The sequence below is a fragment of the Ascaphus truei genome, chromosome 1 (assembly GCF_040206685.1).
Source record: "Ascaphus truei isolate aAscTru1 chromosome 1, aAscTru1.hap1, whole genome shotgun sequence".
NCBI classification, from domain to species: Eukaryota; Metazoa; Chordata; class Amphibia; order Anura; family Ascaphidae; genus Ascaphus; species Ascaphus truei.
This window is the reverse complement of record NC_134483.1, coordinates 183,757,118-183,763,903: the sequence shown is the minus strand read 5'-3', so window position 1 is coordinate 183,763,903 and position 6,786 is coordinate 183,757,118.

Genomic DNA, 6,786 nt, shown 5'->3' with positions numbered 1-6,786 from the left:
GAGAGTGTTTCACCCAGGAGATCAGGTGATGTTGTTGTTACCCAGTTGTGAGAGCAAACTCCTAGCCAAATGGCAGGGCCCATTCGAAGTACTCCGCCGCACCGGTGATGTGGATTACGAGATCGCTCAACCAGGGTCCAGGAAGGGTAAACAAATTTACCATGTGAACTTGCTGAAACCTTGGAAGATGCAGCGTTCTCTATTCATCCACCCGGTGGAGGACGAAACGGACTTGGGTCCTCAGCCCCCACGGGAGAACATGGTGGGCGACGATAAAATCCAAATGGGTAGACAGTTGTTCTCTGAACAAAAATGGGACTTGTTAGAAATAATTACACAATTCCATGATGTTTTTTCTGATTTGCCAGGGCAAATTAATTTAATTTCACATGTGATCAAGACAGCACCTGGGGTAAAAGTACGTCCCCGTCCTTATAGGTTGCCTGAAAGTCATAGGGCTCTGGTAGAGAAGGAGGTACAGAAATGTTACACTTAGGAGTGATTGAGGAATCATGCAGTGAGTGGTGTAGTCCACTAGTTATGGTCCCTAAACCCGATGCGAAGGTAAGATTTTGTGTGGACCTCCGAAAGGTCAATGCGGTATCCAAGTTTGATGCATATCCGATGCCAAGGGTGGACGAGTTAATTGACGCCCTTGGTAACGCGGAATATATATCCATGTGTGACTTAATTAAAGGATACTGGCAAATACCTTTAGAGGAATAATCCAAGTGCAAAACAGCCTTTGTCACTCCCATGGGTTTATACCAGTTTGTGACAATGCCATTTGGACTGCATGGAGCCCCAGCCACATTTCAGAGACTCACGGATAAAGTGCTGAGACCCCATAGGGCTTATGCCGCAGCCTACCTAGATGACATTGTCATTTATAGTAAACACCAGCCTACCTAGATGACATTGTCATTTATAGTAAACACTGGCGGGCCCATCTAAATAGGCTGAAAGCGTTCCTCAAATCTCTAAGAGAGGCAGGGCTCACAGCCAACCCTAAGAAATGTGCCTTACTGTAGTTAAGGCGGAAACCAAATACTTAGGGTATGCAGTGGGAGGTTGAAAAGTAAGGCCACTAGCCGACAAGGTAGTTGCCCTGAAAGAAGTTCCGACCCCCCAAACAAAAACGTAGGTATGCTCTCTGCTGGGTTTAGCAGGGTACTATCGGCGGTTCATCCCCAACTACTCGGAAGTTGCAGCCCCATTAACGGACCTCGCAAAAAAAGTGTGCCCCTACACAAGTGGTATGGTCAAGGGAGTGTCAGAGAGCCTTTGAGGACATAAAAAGGTGTCTATCAGAGGGCCCTGTCCTTAGAAGCCCAGAATTCAACATGCCTTTTGTAGTGCAAATCAATGCATCAGAAATAGGGCTAGGGGCAGTGTTGTCAGAACAGTTTGAGAGAGTGAAACATCCGATCCTTTTTCTAAGTAGGAAATTGTTCCTGAGGGGAAAAAAACTACTCAGTGATTGAGAAGGAGTGCCTCGCAGTAAAGTGGGCAATCAAGGCTTTGAGGCATTACCTGGCAGGAGTCCATTTTACTCTGGTGATGGACCATGCTCCATTGAAGTGGTTAAATAGTATGAAGGACTCCAATGCTAGATTGACCAGGTGGTATATGGCCCTCCAACACTTCTCATTTGAGATTCAGCACAGGCCTTGAAAAGAAAATGCAAATGTTGACTTCTTTTCTAGAGAAGGGGTGGATGGTCGGGCTTCAGTCGTGCGTGGCCCCAGCCACACACTAACAGGGGAGGAATGTGACAGGGTGAACGAACGTCACCAGCCATATACCTGGCAAACCTATGTTTAGGCTTGCAGTGCAGCAGTGACGAGGTTAAGTTTCAGTTGAGAAGGGCTGCTTAATTAGTCTGACCCCAGCTGCATAATCAAGGTGTTTTAAAACACCCAGGCTGTACACACATGCAAGCTAGCTGGTCAGGAGACAGGACTGAAATACTGAAGAGATTACAGCTATAAGGTCTGTTTTTGAAAGTACATGTGTGATGAACTGTCTGTGTCCTGCATGCTGAAGAGAAGCTGTCTTGTTTTCTATGCTGAAGAGAAGCTATTTTGTTCTGTGTGCTGTATGTTTTTAAGGCTCAATAAAGAAGCCTTATCAAGAGAACCCGCGTGTGTTGTTGCATGTCCCCTGCAACAATCAGGTTATCTTTATCTATTATTAGTGTCACGGGAGATCAGATTTATCAACACCTTTTTATACCGGGATCATTGATTGAGCAAAGTAAGGAGGTAAAATAAATTGTAATTTATTTCAGGAAAAGACATACACACAGTGTAACACAATTTACAGGGTTAACAAACTTACTGGGAATGGGGCTAACGAATAAATCTATACTCTAAAAGAAATTCACAAAAATTACCTCTTTAGGAGCCTTTTCCTTGACCGTTAGGTACTCACCAAAGTCCATGAACTGATTTCGGCATGCAATGCCAGCCGCATCCTCAAAAACAGGACTTAGAAACTTTTCTGAGTTGAAAATCCTTGAACCCGGCTCGAACAGTACAGAGCAGTACAGAGCATCTTTCAATTTGCCGCTGTTGGTTTGGCGCTTGGAATATGCGCTCCCGATTGGCTGCATCCCCTTATGGGTTTCAGGGTCTCCTTCACCAACATCTACAGCCTATCAGAGCGTGGAAATTCCCTGTTCAAGCCTTTCGTTCAGAGCAATCGCTTCCCTGCAAAAGCCCGTAAACCCAACCCTATTACGGTCCAAGGACACTCAGAATTCGAGGTGCAGTCCATCGTGTATTCCCGTATATCCAGGGGAAAAGTACAGTTCCTTGTGCATTGGAGGGGCTATGGTCCAGAAGAGCGTTCCTGGATATCAAGGGAAGACATTAATGTTCCAGCTCTACTCAATCGCTTCCACAAGAAATTTACACAGAAGCCTTGGATGGATCGTCCTGAGGTCGATCCTGAAGGGGGGGTACTGTAAGGAATTGGGGGCCACATCCCTTGTGGTGTGACCCCTCCTTACCCACTACCAGTACTGCAGCGTCTGCTGCCCCCGCCCCCCGTCGCTACCCATGCCGCGCCCAGTGCAAACCTTGCACTCCGCCGCGGCCGCCATCTTGGATTCTGGCGCTGGTGTTACAGAGCGCGTGCTTCCTTCTAGAATTTATAGCTTGCACATTATGCCTGTCTCCGCCCCCCGCTCGGCGTGGGAGTCTTCACCATGTCTCCCGCACTCTCAGCTGTGCTCTACTACTTCCTGGTCTCTCAGCCACTCACGAGCAGCTCCTCGACACGCCCCGCCATGCCCCTCGTCTGGATTGGTCATTGCCGCTTTAAATATCCTGCTTTGCTTTCACTTCCTTGCTCTGCATAGCTTCTTGCTACATGTGTTGCCTGGAACCTGTGTCATGCCCTCTTTGTGTTTATTCCTACAGCTATTGACCCGGCTCATCTGATTACCCCCTCTGGCTCCTGAACTCAGCTTTCCTACTGACTATTCTACCTCTAGGACCCTCGGACTCAGCTACAGATTTTGACTACGGAACTTTCTATATTCTCGGACTCGGCAAGTACTTGACCATTCTTTATCTACATCCAGGCCTGGCCACGCTACTACGCCACATCCCGTACGTGCCCCCTCTTCTGTCGGTGCGTTTACTCTACATCCCACCTCAGTACAGGGGACTGGTCTGGTCTGCAGGCTGCACAGCGTGACACTCTCCTACCCTGACCCCAGAACTGTGACCATGACAATTCTGCCTCTCTCCTGCCTTGACCCCAGAACTGTGACCTTGACCACTCTGCCTCTCTCCTACCTGACCCCAGAACTGTGACCGTGACAATTCTGCCTCTCTCCTGCGCTGACCCCAGAACCTCAGCTCACTATTCTACCGATTCAGGATTTAGATCCTAGGTATGTGTTGCTCTAGACCCTAGTTGGTCTGCCTCCTTCACAGTACAAAGCAACATATGCAAATGTAACACATCCATAACCTGAAACCACCTACAAATGGACAGAACCTTGCGACATATACACAAACAATCAACAGCCCAGAGGTCGGAAGCCTACTCCAAAAGAAATCTCAACAAAATATTTGGTCTAATAGCAAAAAATCAGCTTTAATAGACCAATAAAAAGTTCCAAAATAAAAAAAAAAGTGTTTGAAAGTGAATGCAACACCCTAACAAAAAGCCTATGGACAATGTAAAACCAAAAACACAGAGACCCAAACAATATTGAACTATGGATAAGGTACCGCCAACACCTGAAACACTACAGACACACCCTAAGAAAGAAAAAATACAACCACATCACCAAAAAATGTGAAAGAATTGAAGAAGCCTTGAATGACCATTCTTTCTGGCAAACTTGGAACCATCTTGATGCAAAACAAAGTAACAGACATCTGACCATTCAGTATGGCAACATTTGGAAAAACGACTTCACCAACCGACTTCAACCTTTACCAAGAAATCCCAGAAGAAAATGAAATCCTCACCAAACAAACAACACTAGAAAACATTCTAAAAGATAACCAAAACCCCCAGGACATACCAATCATAATCCAGGAAATAAAAGAAACATTACAACTAATACAAACTAAGAAAACCAGGAGACCAGATGACATTTTACATGAGATGCTAAAGTACAGCAATTCAGTGATACAAGAAGCCCTACTCAAAACTTCCATGAACTGGGGAACCAATGAATGATAACCCACACATCAGACCTCTTTCATGCATGTGTACCTACATACTGTAACAGACTGAAAGCTATAGTAATTATACTTCCCCTAACACACCACACCGACACCCTAAGAACAGACCCAGCAACCAGGTTGATGTTTTTTATGCGGTCAGTAATATTTTTTTGCGGTGTCAACAGACAAACAAACTCTTGTAGATGTCACTGTTGACCATAACATTTACCTCCATTATTCATCTGTTCCATTAACAGATCAATTCAGATCAGTAGAGGTACTCTTGCAGCACATGCTTATCTTTGAAAGGCACATTGTAACTGGCGGGCCTCTACTGCTTATTTTGAAGAATCTTGTAGCATGACTTCTTCTTTTCGTCGAAGATAATTAGCAGAATTTCAGGACTGCCAGAAATAGCAATAGATGTTTCATTATTTTCCAATTATCATGTGCAAAATTTAAATAACAACTATTCCTTAAACTCAGGGAAAATAATGTCTGTTAGTAATTTAGGTAGTCTAAATTTTACCAGGGAAGAAATAATTTCAATTGTAGTTCCGCAGGAGGAAGCCACAACCTCCATATTAATGAACAATTGGTTAACTGAGGCAGAAGTTCATAGGCAGTGTCCTGGAACTAGATTCCATATTCCTCTGTCTTCCCCTTCAGTTTATGGGATTCATTTCTCCCTTGTTCAGTTGCGAGTCATTTTCCCCTGTCCCAGCAGCTGGCTGTATCAGAAATGCAACATCATTGCTACATATTGTGGTTTCCTTAGACATTTCAGTGAGTTGCTATAGCAACCCCAGCCTTTCTCCCAAATGGGCTAGTCTGCTTTCTCCCCCTCTGCTCTGACCACAGATGGCCTGTCCCCAGGCTATCTTGCTCCCAGCATACATTGGGACTTCCTTTCCACCATCATCACTGGCTGAGTGAGTACTCCCTGTAACTGCTCTAGTGGCAGGATTACCCGTTTCACCTGTCCTTAACTACAAAGCACCCACAGAGTGACATTATCTAAACACCAACATCTCTTCACAAGTGCCTGTCTTTTATGCTGCTTTCCCCAAATAAAGTGAAGAAAAGATACAGGACTTGTTGTGCTTTGAAAAGAGGGCCGAGTTGAACCTATCTGGGCTAATCATCCTACACATGACCCTGGCCTCCAAAATAGTGAAAAGGATACCGTGTGCCTTACAGACACTTACAGGAGCTGCTACTCTAGACTTTATGATAACACAGAGCAGCCTTTCAAACAGCAGCAGCTTTACACTGCCAGACAGGGCAGCAAGCTTTATACAGCGAACTGCACACAGCCTGCAGCCTTACAAATAAGCAAGCAGATTCACACTGGACATAGCCAGCAAACAACCTTGCACACAAGGCAGCAGCTTTGCAGACAGACAGTGCATCTCAAACAAAACGTGATTGCCTTTCTCTGTCCGAGTTCACCCTCTGCACAGCTCCCACGGCCAGCGCCACCAAGGGCCATGCCTCCGGACACCCGCCAGGACACGGGTCAGAGCCACCGGGCACCTGTGAGTACAGCTACCCCTAAGCTGAACGCTGCAGGACACCGCTCGGCATCATCTGAGACAGTCGCCCATCGCTGACACAGGTAAAAGACCGCACGCCACACGCACTGGCTAAAGGCCTACACACACCTATAGTATGGCAGAACTCAGAGCTTAACCAGATATCACGCAGGAGAGTGGCCACTCAGACACAGAGACTGCTGCGCAACTGCAACAGGCGCAGGCAGAAGAAAGGCCTAAACGGACAGTCACACTGACACAAAAGGGCCGCGAAAAATATGAGACTGACATTGGAGCGCACCACGCTAAATTAGAAAAGGCCTGGGAAAAAACCGCACTAGAGTTACGCAATGTTGTTAGTATTGGCGATAATGCACAATAGCTCGCGCAGGCAATTATTCAAATAAAATCTAACCACTCGTGCTACCAAGGGCTGTCAGAGACATACATCACCTACCTGACCAGAGCCAACACCGGCGTAAGCCTGCAAGAAAGAGACTTACAAAATAACATTGACCTTACATGTGACAGCCGCGTGCGGACCGCTATCACAGACGCGC